We start from the raw sequence: 17,046 nt of genomic DNA, 5'->3' as shown, positions 1-17,046 counted from the left end.
AACATTTGCTAGGATGATGACGTCAATCTTTGGAGACCAGAATTAAATCTCTCCCTTCTGTTATCTGGATGATCTCCTTGTGTTCGGAAAAGTGAGCAGGAGGCATTGGATCGCTTAGAGATGGTCTTCCGCCTGCAGCAGGAGCATAACCTGAAGTTGGCACAGAAAAAGTGCTATTTCCTCAGAGAGTCGGGTCAAGTTTTTAGGTCACATCGTCACTGCAGAAGGTATTGCCACTGACCCAGAAAAGGTGTCTGCAATCAACCAGGTGACAGCGGTGGACTTGATGGAGGGTGATGGGGAAACCCCTTCACCAACCAAAATAAGATCCTTTCTTGGCATGGCCAACTACTCACTCACATCATTGAAGGGCTGTCAGGCATGGCAAAACCATTATTTGGTTTAACCGCAGGGCAGAAGACCAAGAGGAAAAATGGAAAGCCACAGGCTAGTAAGCCAAGACGTCTAAAGCCTGAAGACTGGACTACTGACTGTGAGCTGGCAGTTGAGAAAATCAAGAGGGCGGTTACTCAGACTGCTATACTGGCCCACCCAGACTTCAAGAAACCATTTGTCCCTTCTATTGATGCTTCAATGGATGGTTTGGGGCAGTCCTTAGCCAAATACTGAAGGTGAAAAGAGACCAAGACCTGTAGCCTTCGCAATAAGACGTTGTCCAAGTCGCAGTCCGCTACCCAGCTCATAGATTAGAGTTCTTTGCTCTCAAATGGGCTGTATGTGATAAATTTGCAGCTAAAGGGGAACCAGTTCACAGTCCTGACTGATAATAACCCCTGACATATATCATGACCAAGCCTAAACTAGACGCTGTGAACAACGATGGGTGTAAAGATTGAACCTTTGACTTTGACTTGAAGTACATACCTGGAACACAGAACATACCTGCTGACCTTCTGAGCAGACGTCCATTTCGAAAGTCTTTGAGGCTAGTGAAGCCCTAGAGAAAGGAGCACAGTGTCTAACTTCAGAGTGTATACAAGAAGCATTTAGATTGTCAGTCAACCCCAGACCAATGCCAGTTACCTGTCACAAAAATCAAGATGGAGACCAAGTTGGAGTGACTGGAGAGGGAGTCAAAGCACTCTTGGAATCATGTTCGAGTGGGAGAATGGCCGGCCAGTAATCGTGATGTTAAGTTCGCCCAGTGCTCTGGTAGTCTATTGCAGGGTGGGCCTGCCTTCTCTCCCTGCCTTCTCTGCAGAAGATGTCAAAAGGAGCCAAAAGGAAGACTGTGCCGTAGCTCGTGGAGATTCTTTGTTAGAGGGAGGAGGAGGCCCTCACGGAGGGAGAGAAACCATGAGACTGTTGAAGTTCTGAGGATGCTAAAACATTGGGAAAAGCTTGAGATGTCAAATGATATCCTCTACCGGAGATCAAAGGATAGAGCTGGTAGGAAAAGGTATCAGCTGGTGCTGCCTGCTTCACTTAAGGCGTTGCTCTCAAAGGAACCCATGATGATGCAGGTCATCAAGGACAGGGCCGGACGCTTCATCTGGCCCCAAAGATTCTTCTGGTCAGGGATGGATGGAGAAGTTAAGGAGTATGTCTCTCACTGCAAACGGTGTGTGGTTAGCAAGACGCTTGAGCCTGAGGCTAGGGCACCATTAGAATCAATCAGGACAAGTGCACCACTCGAGCTGGTTTGCATAGATTTTTGGTCAGCTGAAGGGAAGAATGGAGAAAATGTTGATGTATTTGTTATAACAGATCACTTCACAAAGTTGGCCCTTGCATTCCCCTGTCCAAACCAGACAGCCAAAGTGGTGGCACAGAAGTTATGGAATCAGTTCTTCTGTACCCACGGCTTTCCACTTGGATCCACTCAGATAAGGGGCTAATTTTGAGAGCCAATTGATTGCAGAACTGTTACAGGTGTCAGGAATCAAAAGTCCCATACCACCCCATATCACCCCAGATGGGCAGACAGAACGATTTAACCGCACTGCGAAACATGATCCGCCCTTCCAGCAAGAGCAAAAGAGCGATGGCCACAGATGATACAGACACTCACATTCTCATACAACTGTACCACACATGAGACAACGGGCTTTGCCCCATTCTATCTAATGTATGGTAGGGTACCCAGATTGCTCTGTGGACATCATGTTTGGCAACACGCTGAAGAATGATGATGTGGTTGCTCATGACACCTACGCTTGAATCTTTTCAGAGGGACTTAAGAGAAGCTGTAAAGATTGCCCAGAGCAACACCACAGAAGCACAGAAGAAACAAGCAAGAGAGTATAATAAAAGGATCAAGGGTGTCCTCACTAGAAGTTGGTGATCATATTCTGTTGGCAAACAGAAAAGACAGAGGAAAAGGTAAATTGGCTGATCTGTGGGACTCTTGGTTACATGTTATCACATGGAGGGATTTGTCTGTGCACATCTACAGAGTTGAAAATCCTACTACTAAGAAAAGTAAGGTCGTCCATCGGAATTTCATTCTTCCAGTAAACTTCCTGCCAGTGGTGGAACCAGAGGAAGCGTGCGACAATTTTCTCCACAGCCTCAGAGGGGGGTGGCTGATGAAGTGGAAACTCTGGGTAATGAACCCTTATTTGGCACAGAGAGGGAGTTAGGAGATAGAACAGCTGCCTGGATACTGAATGGCCACCGTGCCCTAAGAAGTCTAGTATCAGGGAGGGCCCCGCCCACACACTCTTGAGGACAACCTAGTGGAGGTTACTGTTACGACTAGGCTTGATATAGAGGGTCACCAGACTACACCAGTTGAAGAGGAGGATATGGCTTCCTTAGATGACAGCAGATCCAGTGGGACCAGCAATCAGAGTATTGTGAGTGGGAGTAATGTCTCTGAAAATCACAGAAGCAGTCTGAGGGTGATATTGGGGATGGCACAAGCAACAAGAGGCATTGCATGAACCGGGGACAGTAAGAAGTGACTATTCCATGTCAGTGACGACTCCAAGTGGAATCAGTAGTGTAACTGGCTCGGCCGGCTGTTCTACATGCATTACTCCAGAACGTCACTACATGCCCCAAGGGGAACTTATCTATGACTCAAGGAAGGAGTCAAGGAGCAGAACTGTCAGAGACTTTCTTCAGACCTGAGGGTTCAACGACAACCAGAGCAGGAAGAGTAATAAAACCTGTTAAGAAGACTACTTGAGTCAATGAGTATGGTTATGGGAGAGCCGCCAAGTAAGGAACCTCTGGCTGCCTTGTTTAAAGCCCTTTTACTCTTATAGAGGTGTAATCCATTAATAGGGTTTTTCAGTTAAACTTTTAGGACCCAGACAATTTAGAATGTAGGTATTTTATCAGAGGGTTCTTGGTTATATGTATAAGGGCATATTTCTACCTGGCAAAGTGTTTTGCTGTCCTATTGAACGACTCTGGTCAAGGTAACCCCTATAAAGAAAAGAGTTCTCACCTGGTCTAAAAAGTTTGCTGTAATTAAGGAGGGGTGAATGTAATAGTGTGTTTTGTGTATATTCCAGCTAACTTTATTTTTTAAAGTGGTACTGTCTCTAAAGGGGAAACAGGATGTTCCATTTGTCGACAATGACAGGGGAGGGTATAGATTTTACTATCTTCTTATAATGTTATTTAAAATACAGTGATTGTGCTAGATAAGCCTTGTCACTGTTGTTGAATTGTTTCCAACTCAAAAGAAAGTAGTAATGTTTCATGTACATTTATTTTCATTTAGATATGTTGATAATTGTGATCCGGTGAATCACCTGTGTATTGTGGTACATGCGGCGTCCCTCTCTCAGTCGTTTTGGAAACTGAGAGAGCAGGTATGTTGACGGAGTATTCCGCTTATAAATGTAATTCCAATGTTGATGTACTATCCACTACATGACTATGTTCTGGAGGGTGATGAGGGACAGATGTGGTGTGTAGGGCTGGAGTCTGTATTGTAATGTGTTTCAAAGTTATTGCGAAGTTTGTATTGCACTGTGTTCCTTTTAAGGTGCCGCTGCTTTGCGCCAGTGTTCAGAAGCAGCTTCGACCTAAACGCATTATGGGAAATGTGGTTTTCCTGTGGGATTTGTATAGAACGATTGTGATGTGTAATTCTACTGTTCTAGTGTGTGTGCACATATAATGTTTCTGTGTTTACCTGTGATCTATTACACATGAGGCAGGGCATGTTTACTTTATTTTGCATTTGTTTTACTTTATTATTTTATGTATCCCTCACAGTAGTCTGAGAGGGGGTGTGTGGAACTGATGCAGTCCCTGTCACATGTGTCATTACAGGTATGGTTGCCAAAGAAAATAACCACTATACATCATTTCAATTAATGTTTTACTATATTGTGTAAATGTTTTGTTATCTTTAGACTGTAAATGTTTTGTTATGCTCAGTCTGTTTTGGAAACTGAGAGACAGTAGTCTGAGAAGAGGGTGTGTGGAACTGATGCAGTCCCTGTCACATGTGTCATTACAGACTCACTCAGTAAAGCAAAGATCCAAAGAGAGAACTGTGGTGTCGTGGTGATTTTGTGGTGTGTCCTGAATCCGCTACACTAAGGCAGATCAATCAAATGGGATTCTGGGTAAACAACATATCCAGATAGCTCACGTAGGCTAGAAAAGCAGTTCCAGCTCAAGTGTTGGCTATAAGAAGGTGTAATACAGTCAGGACATGTGGGAGGGATATCTATCGGTTATAAACCCATCTGACAGACAGCTGAAATTAAACCCAAAGCACTTAATTGAGACAGATTTTTTGTTTAAGACAGCAACAAAAAAACGCAGCAAAGTGTCAAAAATCTGATTTCGCCACAGACACAGCTTCATGAGCCCGTTTCTTCTTAGCAAACACGTTTCTGTTCTCTCAAAACTGATATTCCACATTATGGCCGACGTTTAGTTTTTTTTTTTTGGGAAAAGCGGGGTTCAAATGATTAGAGGTGGCACTGACGCCGTTTCAGTCCCATCTTAACGGTAACAGTTGTGCCTAATTAATCAATTAGGGATGCTTGCAGGTGTTAATTCGCACAGTTTGCAGGTTTAATTCGGATTTAAAAGCTAAAAAAAGAGAAAACAGTCGCTGTTTGGTGTTTCTTACCTTTTTCGGAGACCCTTTCTCTCCGTCTGCGTAGAGAAAACAAAAACAAAAATTAACCGTCTCTCCTCCAAATTAACGATTATAGTCCCCTCTCCCCGGGGGGTCTCGCACACCTCACGTGCAGCGGTTTCTCACTCTTTTCTCTCACTCTCTCTCTGAGTGTATCTGCGTCTGTCTCTCTTCTTTTCTTTCTTGTCTCGCGGGATTTCCTCCTCCGCCTTCCTCCTGGCTTCTCCTCCGTCTTCTGCTCCGCGAGATCAGCTCGTCCTCCTCGCGCCACCTGGACGGAAACGGACCGGCTCGCGACGCTTCTGCTCGTGATGCTGCTGCTTCTTCTCCGCGCGACCCATCCTGGTGCGAGCGGCTTCTGCTGCGGCGGAGGAGAGGAGGGAAACGATCTCTCTCGCTTCTCTCTCTCTCTCTCTCTCTCTCGCACTCTCTCTCTCTCTCTCTCTCTCCTTGTCTCACTCTCTCACTCGCTCTCTCTCTCTCTCCTCAGAAAACAAACCTGAAGCTACAGGTGATGAAGAAATGTTGTTAAAATCCTAAAGTGACTGCGTTTTTCCCCCTGGTTCCTGCGCATCGGTCAGTTCGACGTCGCTGGTTTAAAACCGCAGAGACCACATAGCTATATATCCTCTCTCCCCATGTCCTCTCTCTCTCTATTAAATAAAATAAAATGATAGATTAGCAGTAGGATAACATTTCTGGACAAAACACAATAAGTTGTAATAAGTTAGTGGCAAAATGCAACTACATTTACTCATAGCCTACCCTACTGTACTTAATTTGAGGTAGGACTACTTGTACTTCACTTGGGTTTCATGACTTCATGCTACTTTCAAACTTCTACCCAGTGGTGGAAGAAGTAGGCCTAGGCCTACTCAGCCCTTTTACTTAACCCTTGTGTTGTCCTCGGGTCAATTTTGACCCGTTTTCATAGTTTTTATATCAGATATGTGGGTTTCTTTGAACCAAAATGCCCCAAAATAACATGGATGCATGGATGTATGTTGTATGGAACCCATACAACCCATACAATGATCTTTGCACGTAAAATTAATGATTACTTTTATTTAATTTTGGGTGTTTTATTCAATTTTATTAACATGTTTAAATGGTTTTAAAACAGTATTGTGACTAAACTCTGACATGAACCAGTCTGTGATCCACTCAACATCCTTTGATCTTAACTATTAGTCAAATTATTCATAATTTCTGCTTTTTTAACTCAAAAAGTAGGCACAATGTCATATTAATTAGGTTTATTGACCATGAATTTCAAAATAAAACGTTGAAAAAAGTGACAAAAACGTTATAAAAAAGTGTCAAAAGCATAAAAAAAGAGCTAAACGCTGGAAAAAGCACCACAAATTCAAATTTACTTTTGACCTGGATGGACAACAAGTTCATGGTCAACGGGAAGACAACACAAGGGTTAAGTAAAAATTGAAATCTTAAAGTCTAAAAAATACTCCATTAGATGTAAAAGTCCTGAATTCAAAATCTTCTTTAAGTAGGCTAATAGTACAAAAGTATTATCAGAAAAATGGATGTATCAAAAGTAAACATGTTATAATATTATATAATATTGCATTAGGTTTTTATCACTAATGAAAACATGGAATAGCATTTTAATGTTAGAGTTCGTCAATGTATAGCCAATTTTAGGTACTTTGTATACTAATGGGTAGACTTACTACTGCAATAGTAAAATAGTACAGCATCATATCATAAAGCCTATCTTTTTTATGTAAAAAGTGTAAAACAAATGTAGTGGAGTAAAAAGACTTTCACCCAGGAAACGCGTGTTTGTTCCTCGGGAGTGTTTAAATCCAAATCAAAAAAATTTTCCCCCGAAACTTAACTGTTGTCTCCGCATGATGCTTACTTTTTATCGGCTAAACTCAACTGCCACGGCCCCTGAAAGGACTGCCATATCGCGCAGCCATGTCACTCGCGGTGCCCTGTAGCCGGCTCCCAGTAACCTTTCGTCAGCTAAACTCAACTACCAACTGCTGCTCATATGGAGGATATCATACAAGTGTGTGTGTGTGTGTGTGTGTGTGTGTGTGTGTGTGTGTGTGTGTGTGTGTGTGTGTGTTGCAGCAGCAGCAGCAGAAACGTAATGTTTTGCCTGACATTTAAAAGAAAGGAGGCTGTAGGCTACTTTCCGCAGGTGGACCGGGGAAACACTTAAGAGTGCTGACAAAGGGTTTAATATGCAGGGAAAACCTTTTGGGCCCGCAAGCACGCCGATGTGCACGCACACACATACAACCACAGCACACGCACTCACACACACACACACACACACACACACACACACACACACACACACACACACACACACACACACACACACACACACACACACACACACACACACACACATTCTGCAGCTCCATCCATCTTCCTCCTTGTGCATTTTTCGTAGGATATCATACAAATCGGTGTGCATACATTTTCGTACGATATCGTACGAACCTGTTCATGACAATGCGTTTCAATGCTACTTACACATGAATGCATCAGTAATAGTAAAGTCTATTTAAATGCTATATTCCATCACTGACTATAGTGTCTTAGACTTGTATCCTGCCTCTCTTGCTAATTAGAGCAGTCAATCACTGCCAGAGGGTGGGTCGCAGGTGCACAGGCCAGCTGGAAAACGGAGGGTACAGCCTGAATGCTGAAGAGGCTTTGAAGCAAAGGTCCAGTCAGACCTGCACTGAAAGTAAATAATGACCGTAACCTACTTGATAAAGGGAAGGTTGAGTCGCAGCAGCGTTCTGACTTTCAAGTAGCAAGCGGGTGGAGAGAAGTCTTTAAAGCGACAATATGTAACTTTTAAATTTTTCTAAATGTTTTTAAATGACCTGTAACAGCAAACGAGACTAAAAGTGAAAAGAACGCTATTTATACAGTATATTGTTTTTAGTAAAGCCTCTGCCCAGGTCTGATTTTTCCCAAAAAGTCACAAAATGATTTACAGCAGGTAGACAGCGCTACTGAGCACACATTCTGACGGGTCACAGATTTTGGCTGAACACCGGAAAAACCTCTACTATTGAATCCAGCCTTTTGAGCCAAATAAAAGGTAGCAGGAGATTTCTTTATATAGGCCTAATTGTATTTTAATGTTATTTTACCATGCCATATTATGGCTGACACTGGGGCAGGGCCATCACAGAAAAGAAGGAATTAGACGAAGAACAACTAAAATGGAAAGACAACGGGCAAAAAAGCGAGTCAATCTCGGTCAGGCTTTCAAAAGATGGAGCCAATTACGGGAGTGTAAATGATTCAAAACCGACCCAGAATTGGCCCTCGGGTATGTCATATGTCTATTTCATTCATAAAATAACTTCAGATTGCGCGATGTGGTTGTACGTCAGTAGCAGACATTAAATGATGTCCTCTTTCCATTCAGCGTGGACGTGTTACTCCTTTTAGTCCGTGTTTGTGTTGGCCTACTATTTTCTTTTCCCTTGTCCCCCTGTAACGTTACTTGTGTAACGCGTCCTTGGGTTTCATGAAATGCGCTATATGAATCTAAGTTATTATTATGTTGGTTGCTACAACAAACTCTTAATGCATTGGTTCGTGACACAGTGACAGTGATACCTGGTTTAGCTCTCAATACATCCAAAGTAGGCTAAGTTACCGTATGCAACACTTGGAATGCAACGATGCATCTGTAACTTATTCTCTTATTGTAAATGAATGATTTTCTGTCTGAGCCATAGACTGTTAATATTAATAGACAACGCATCCGGTTCGACGAAGTGCTGCAAATGCGGAAGGGCCTTAAACCTGCATTCTATCTGAATTCCAGCAGGGGGCGACACGTGCGGTTGCAAAAGGAGTTCGGTTTCTGTAGAAGTCTATGAGAAAGTGACCCACTTCTCACTTGATTTATTACCTCAATAAACATTTTCATAATGAGTTTATGGTCTCAATCGCTAGTTTGAAGTCTTCTGCAACACAGAATGATGTTCATTTTTGGAATTATGGTCTCGTTGATTTTAAAATCGGCGATAAAGCAGGGGGTGTTTTAGGGCGTGGCTATGCTGTGAGTGCCAGTGAAAGTGTGTAACGAGTGTAAGCAGCTCCTCCCTCACTCCTCCCTCTCGTCTAAAATCGTCACATCCGCAACCAGGATGGCTGGGCCCATAACAGCAAACTCGACGACGCAGCAGATCTCCACAAACCAATGGGTGACGTCACACATGCGCTTTCCATTAATATACAGTCTATGTTCTGAGCAAAACATTAATTGCAACTATGTGACCTCCCGGTAACGCTAACTCCTAGACCTTTACGACAGCAGGTGTGGTAAAAACACTGCTGCTTTTGTCCAAAGGGGCCTTCTGAAACCAACACAAACTGAAAGTTACTCATAGCCAACATAGGAAGCAATCAGGACAGAAAAACAAGAAATTTTGGCTCTCCAACAACTGCTGACCAGGGGTGTTTCTAAGACCGGACCAGTGCAGGGTTTTTTTATCTGATAAATAGTGCTGTCAGTTAAACGCGTTATTAACGACGTTAACGCAAACCCATTTTAACAGCGTCAATTTTTTTATCGCGAGATTAACGTTCTTTTTGGCCTAGCAAACTTTGTAGTTTTTTTCACATGCTGTTGCAACATAGCCTGGATGCCAGCCGAACTTAGCCCCGCCCACAAAATTCGAGGTCGGGAAGTTCTGACTAGAATCTGAGTATGACCACATCAGGCTAGTTGCAACAACTAGCAACGTTAGAAAAACTACAACACCACACCGGATCTAGCTAGACCAGAAACAAAACAACAGGCACGCCGCACACACTTGTTTTGCTTGCGAGCCAGCCAAAGAGTAGTAGGCTAACGTTACGTTTTGAGTGGATGGCGAGCACGAGACGCCGAAATGGATGCCAATAAGATTCTGAATGGAAAGTTTACTTTTAAAAAGATGCAAATGGTTCCATTGACAAGACCAAAGTGATCTGTGTGTTTTGTTGTTGTGAACTGAGCTATCATCTCATCACGTCCAGTCTGAAATACCACTTGATGATGGCCAAGCACACAGCTGACGCGAATTCTCCGCTCCCTCGTCAAAGCCAGGCGACAAAAGATAAGACAAAAAATAATGGGACAAAAAGAAATCAAGGGACATTTAGAATAGATAAAAATGTGCGATTAATTGTGATTAATTGCGAGTTAACTATGATATTAATGCGATTAATTGCGATTAAATATTTTAAGCACTAGTGATAGATGTTTCTTTTGTACACTCTGGCACCTTATTTACATTCAAAGCAAATGCCTTATTGAAAAATGTAAATGTATACCCTTAAAAAAACTGTTACTTATGAATTGTTATGAATTAAAATATGAGTAGTTGTAGCTATAAGTATTTCAACTGAGTACAAACAGAATACCTAACTGCTACCATTTAACATGTATAGACTAAAGTTGGAGAAACAGTCATTAAATGTATTTATGTTAACAGTGGTAAAATGTGGGCGCCTGGTTAGCTCACTTGGTAGAGCAGGCGCCCATATATAGAGGTTTACTCCTCGACGCAGCGGCCGCATGCCATCCCCCCCCCCCCTCCCTTTTCAAATCTAAGCTGTAATATAGAAATAAAGGCCTAAAAAATGCCCCAAAAATATAATCTTAAAAAAAAGGACATTTAGTCAAGGCCAACTTAGCATTCTGTATCCCTTCACCCACCTGAATTAAATCACGTGCATAATGACATCATGTCACATCACGCACGGAAGTGAAGTACTGTAACAATAATCATTCACTGATTTTAATCCAAACCACAATCTTTTTTCTAAACTTAACTAAGTACTTTTGTTGCCTAAACCTTACCAAGTGTCAACTGTTTTACAACCTTAACAACGTATATGAAACCACGACCGTTACCTATTATGAGGACGGAACATTTTCCTGTGGGTTGCATTTCCTGCCATTGCTATGGGGGCGCTAATTTATGAAATGCTCCTATGGATTGTATTAGAGGGTTGGAACAAATGACCTATGTGGTCGTATGATTTGGAGGACTTGTTGTCTCAAAGACTAAATATAATCTGATGAGAAAAACTCACTTTTCAGCTAAAAGGTTTAAACCGATCTTAAAAGGAAATTCAAGACTAATTGCATGCACAAATGGATTAAGCTCAATGGAAGTAACATAGATTTGAACTTTTACAAACTGTTTAACAAATTGAAATATGATATGCTCTGGTATAGAAGATACTTTTATCAAGAGGTATGATATTACATTAATACAGTATGTAACTGTAATGGGACATTCAGATATTCCCAACACAATGTGCACTGTACTGAATCACTGCATGTACTAATCTTGTCTGGTGCTAACTGTTCCACCTGGAATGAATGACAGTGTGTGTGTGTGTGTGTGTGTGTGTGTGTGTGTGTGTGTGTGTGTGTGTGTGTGTGTGTGTGTGTGTGTGTGTGTGTGTGTGTGGACACGTATAATCCATCATAACGCAGACACCTGGTGCCTCTGCCATTACTCCTGCCGTGGTCTGGACTCTGTGTGTGTGTGTGTGTGTGTGTGTGTGTGTGTGTGTGTGTGTGTGTGTGTGTGTGTTGTGTGTTTGTTCTCCCCAGAGTTTGGGAGTCGGTTTCCATGGTACACACTGATTCAATTACAGGATCATCATGAGGAGATGAATGGAAAGGCAGACAGGGGAGGAAAGGGACAGGAAAGAGATGGAGAGAGGAACACGAGAGGAATAAAGGAGGGGACAGAGGAGGGCAAGGAAAGGATGAAGACGGAGGAGGGAATTACTAAGAGAGAGAGGGGAGAAAGTAAAAATGGGGAGAGGAAAGGAAGGAGGCACAGAACTGACAAGGAGGAGAAAAGGGTAGATGGAGTAGGAGAAGAGGAGATGAAAAGAGAGATGTATGAGAGAGAAAAGATAGAAGCGATAGAAGGTTGTTCATCTGTTTGAGTGTGACATTTTCCAGAACAGCCTCTTGTGTGTGTGTGTGTGTGTGTGTGTGTGTGTGTGTGTGTGTGTGTGTGTGTGTGTGTGTGTGTGTGTGTAAAATTTGCTTGAATGGATTAGTCTGAGCTTAAGCAGTGTTTACATGCACAGCAGCAGACACACACATGCGCACACACACACACACACACACACACAACACACACACACACACACACACACACACACACACACACACACACACACACACACACACAGAACATTTGTGGTATGCTACCATATAAGCAGAAGCCAAGAAGACAACCGGTGTTTTCATTATGAATGGTGCAGTAAGAAGAAGTGTGTGTCTCTATCTAGCTCAGCTTTTTTTACTTTTATGTTTTCTTTAACTTAAAAAATAATTGTATTTCTACTAAAGTTTGCTGTTTAGACTTCCTTATTCACCGTTACAGACATCTGCACACATTTTAAGACATGGATATTCTCTGTTTAAAAAAAAAAAATACTTGTGTCTGATAAATTCTTTTTCCACATAAAATGTTAAATTACAGTGTAATTCTTGAAATGCCACCAACAGCACACTTGTGCAAGTTGCATACTGGATCACGGCTGCAAACTAGTTGTGATGTCACAAAGTCGTGCTGGAGCGTCCAGGTGAGATTTAAATTGAGATTTTAGATGATTGAAGGTGGTAAATCAAGATTTTAAATGAGATATAATGGTTGAAGTCATTAAACCAAGATTTAAAAATTATTCAATTCAATAAACCTAGATTTAAAATGAGATTAAAGATGATAGAAGGTGTTAAAACGAGATGTCAGGTGATTCAAGGTGGGCACAGAGAAACTTTTCCTCCTTCATCATTCTGCACATTTATGCTATCTATCTATCTATCTATCTATCTATCTAGTCATCGAAATAGCTGAGCCTTCATCTCCCCCTGCTGGTTAATTTATGTACTTCATCACAAAAAACTAATTTTAAAATGTTGCTATTCATATATGTGTGTGTGTGTGTGTGTGTGTGTGTGTGTGTGTGTGTGTGTGTGTGTGTGTGTGTGTGTGTGTGTGTGTGTGTGTGTGTGTGTGTGTGTTTGAGTGTGTGTGTGTGTGTGTGTGTGTGTGTGTGTGGGTGGAGCGTGCACGGGGTGTAAAATGCCATCACATGTTGATGATATTGCTGGAAACATTAATATAGACAGCCCTATTATCCGTGAGACATCAGCAGCTCTGCATCAGCATTCAACCACATCTAAATTCATGGCAAATACACATTTCTGCCTCTCTCTGGGTGTTCTCTTTTCTTTTTCCTTCTTCTTTAATGTATCTCCCTTTTTATTTTTATTTATAACAAATCATACTTGTCATCAGCCCAACGGCTGAACATTTAAACACTGCCTGCTTTGCTTCTCTGGTACATAATCTCTTTCTCTCTTTTTTTTTCTTTTTTTCTCTCTCTCTCTCTCTCTCTCTCTCTCTCTTTTTTTTTTTTTATATATATATATATATATATATATATATATATATATATATATATATGTGTTGCTTTCTTTCTCTCACACACATGATAACTGACAGCACATCTCTTTTAGCAGTGGTGCTGAGATAAATTGTCTGGTACATTTCAATTTAGCTTCTTCTCCTCTTCTCTTTCTCCTTTATTTCTTACTTCCCCCCTTTTTGCTTCACATGTGCATGATAACCAGCATAATAATAATAAATAACAAAAACACTTTTTAACACTTTTTAACTCATATACATCACTACTGCACTAAGTGCAACTTGCACAAACATAGGTTTACTTACATCTTTATTAATACTATTTAAGTAGTTGTAAATTTTTATTCCTGACTTGTATATATTTTGTACATTCTCCACTTCGTATCTTTTATCTTCATTTTTTTTAATATTTGTTCTTGTAGTCCATCCTATTTATTATTTCATGTATATTGTATTCTATTATTTCATGTATATTGTATTCTATTATTTCATGTATATTGTATTCTATTATTTCATGTATATTCTGTACAGTATGTGTGCTATGTGTCTGATATTTTGCTGCTGTAACACTGTAGCTGTATATTGAACCCGTCAGAAGCTGCTTGTCCAAACTGCAACATTTCGTCTCTGGGCATCCTATTACCATAATTACTCTAATAGAGGCCGGGGCCTTTAGTTACCTCACCTGCAAAAGGGACCATGCTATATTTCAAACAGGCATATATTCTGTTTGCCCGGTTACATTTATGTCATGCTATTAATACAAGCTCAGCTTCCTGTGTCCGTTTTCGAAGCAAAAGCCTCTAGCATTCAATGGACAGGATCCCTTCATTTCTGAACAAGGCTTTATTGTGAAACATTTGCAGGAAGGTGTTGTGGGAAATTTAGTGACTTGCACAGTTTCCATACAATACCTCCTGCTCTCACTGTAATTGTCAGATTTCGATCATGCATTGAACTGGTGGTAGTGTTTTTTAGATTTTATTTTATTTGTTATTTTCCGTCACAGCTGACCTTGGCATTACATTCACACATCAATTCTTTCAGATGTAGGGCTGGAGTCAACTTTTGTAACCCAGCCCTATTCAGATCATACATATATAATAATTATTATTTATTTTTCAGTCACTGATGACAGGTTGGCATATCACTGTCATGTTCATATTTGTTGCATTCTGCTAATGAATCTGAAATCTCCATCCTTTCTCATAGCCACCTCTGTTTTCACATCTTCATCCACCTCCGTCCCATTTCTCTCTCGATAACGAGTCAGCGTCAGCCGTGACATTCGGGTTAAACTGAGATTTGCCTCGCTAACCGATTCGATTTGGTCCAACAGGCAGCAAATTAGGCCTGCATGTGTGTGTGTGTCTTGTATACGTGCATGAGTGTGTCTCCCTGTGTTGCATGAGGAGTGTTTCCACAAGTGTGTGGGCTCAGTTATAATATGTTTATGTGTATTAATGTGGCTGGATGTTTTGTATGTGCATGTACTTTTGCCTTTGTGCGTGAGAGAAAGTGTGTTTTACTTTCTGTCATCACAAAGATCCCAAATTAAGGAGAGGTGAATCCAGAGAGCCATATGTCAAGAGAAAAACTGAATAAGACAAACACATAATCAAAATCACAAAATAATAAACGTTAAAAAGAAGAAAGACAATGTCACACGTTTTTTGAGGTCCTGTTTTACCAGCAAAAAAGTGTTTCCACTATTTAAAAAAAACATGAAAAAGGATGATTCTTCAATAATGTATTTAAAATAAAACAGGTTACTTCTGTACAGCATAAAAAGTACTAAAAACAAAACTCTCCTCCAGCCGGCCAAACCTGTGATTCTTGTTCTTTGTCCTCCTTCTCCTCTGCACCTTTTTCACATCCATCTTTAACAAGCACATCATACTGTATTTGCCAATCCTGAGCTGTGGAGGGGGTGTGGTCCAGGCAATCATAGCTGATTCTCATAACCTAGATTCCCAGTCCAACAAACAAGAAAACGAAACGCAGCAAATCCACCAAACAATGCAAATAATAACAGTTAAAACATGCAACACATCTACCAATAAAACCAAATGCAAGATACACACACGGCTAAAACTCAAACTGGGCAATTAACCAAAACATCTAAATGAAAAGCTGCCTAAAGTCACATTCTGACAACATCATGACATATAGAGAAAGCATTCCTCATCTGTAAAGTGATCTGTGTCAGCACTGGAAATCATTTCAGCGATGTTGAAAATGGTTTGGCGTGGACTGGAGGGAGCAGACGGGCTGCCAGGAAGAGATGAGCCAAAAGTGACAACTATCATCTGCTGCAGTTAGTCTGGGCACAACTCGCTCTCCCCAAAATACTGTCCTGACGAGACACATTCACTTTATGCTCCTGTCATCGTCTTCTTCAGATAGCACAAACTGCCCTGTACACATTTTAGAAAAGGCATGCAGATGAATATAGATGATCTGTTCATTCATGACTTTGCCTTGTTTGTCTGGGGGCCCAGTCTAGTGATTCAAGGTGTATTGCTCCAATTGGGTCAAACAGAATTTTGGCGATAGCAGGAACATTTTCAATAAATGAAAACTTCTTTTTGGTAACACAGGGCATGTACACTGCAGATAAAAAGTTTGTAATCTCCAAAAAAAAAGTTTGATGGTGTCCAGTCAGATGTCTGAGAGGACTACTCTATAAGTTTGATTGTCTTCAATGCATTTAAGTTGTAGAAAGTCCTCTTCATAAATAGATGTTATTTTGTTTTGTAGTGTACGTAGAGAAACGCTGTACAATCATTCAACCGGACTGACAATTGAAAGAGAGAAAGATCCCTCTGAGCAACAGTTAGATAACGCAGTCCTCCCCAGACTAGAAGTTCACGGAGGTTGCCAGGCTGAGACCGCAGCATCCCCAACAATGTTGCTAGATGCTTGTCTCGCATAGCCAGACATCACTCCACAGCACAGCGGAGTAGCTAACGTTAGATGCTGGCTATATTGACAGCACAGCGGAGTAGCTAACGTTAGATGCTGGCTATATTGACAGTCATAAAATGCTCACGCGGAGCTCTGTACCCAACTGACAGACACACATTTTAGGCTTAGAATTACAGTAGGAACCGCTAAAAACACAACAACCTTGCTGTCCTTTCCACCCGACGGGTGTGTATTTGGTTGTGTTGTGTGTATTTGCAGCGCGTTTGCTAAATGCTGCGCATGTGTTGTCACATTTATGAAGATGTTTTCTTAATTTGCTTGTGTTTTGTCTATTTGCGTGTGTTTCATGTGTAAGTTGCAGTGCGTTTGTCCCTGTCAGGCCACCGTAGTTTAAACGTCTCCAATCCAACAACTTTGTAGACTGCAAAGGGCCCCAAAGAAAAACACATGGCGGCAAGGCAGAAAACAAACAGGAAGTGAAGTGACCTGAAAAGAGACCAAATAAAACAGGAAGTGACCAAAACATACAGAAAAAAACATGAAACGAAAACATGACCTTATGAGCAGAAGGTAGACATCACAAAA

The 17,046-nt window shown here is 41.3% G+C and overlaps 1 protein-coding gene across 2 annotated transcripts in view; it reads right to left on the bottom strand.

Moving 5' to 3' along the window:
* trpc5a (transient receptor potential cation channel, subfamily C, member 5a) overlaps positions 1–5,427 on the bottom strand; it is a 152,243-nt gene extending 146,816 nt beyond the window's left edge. For both annotated transcript variants that reach the window (XM_039822782.1, XM_039822783.1), the window contains exon 1: positions 5,069–5,427. The gene's annotated coding sequence lies outside the window, so the exon portion shown is untranslated. The remainder of the gene's footprint in view (positions 1–5,068) is intronic.
* Positions 5,428–17,046: the final 11,619 nt, after the last annotated feature.

This window comes from Perca fluviatilis, chromosome 14 (genome assembly GCF_010015445.1).
Source record: "Perca fluviatilis chromosome 14, GENO_Pfluv_1.0, whole genome shotgun sequence".
NCBI lineage: Eukaryota > Metazoa > Chordata > Actinopteri > Perciformes > Percidae > Perca > Perca fluviatilis.
This window is presented reverse-complemented; position numbering and strand designations above follow the sequence as displayed.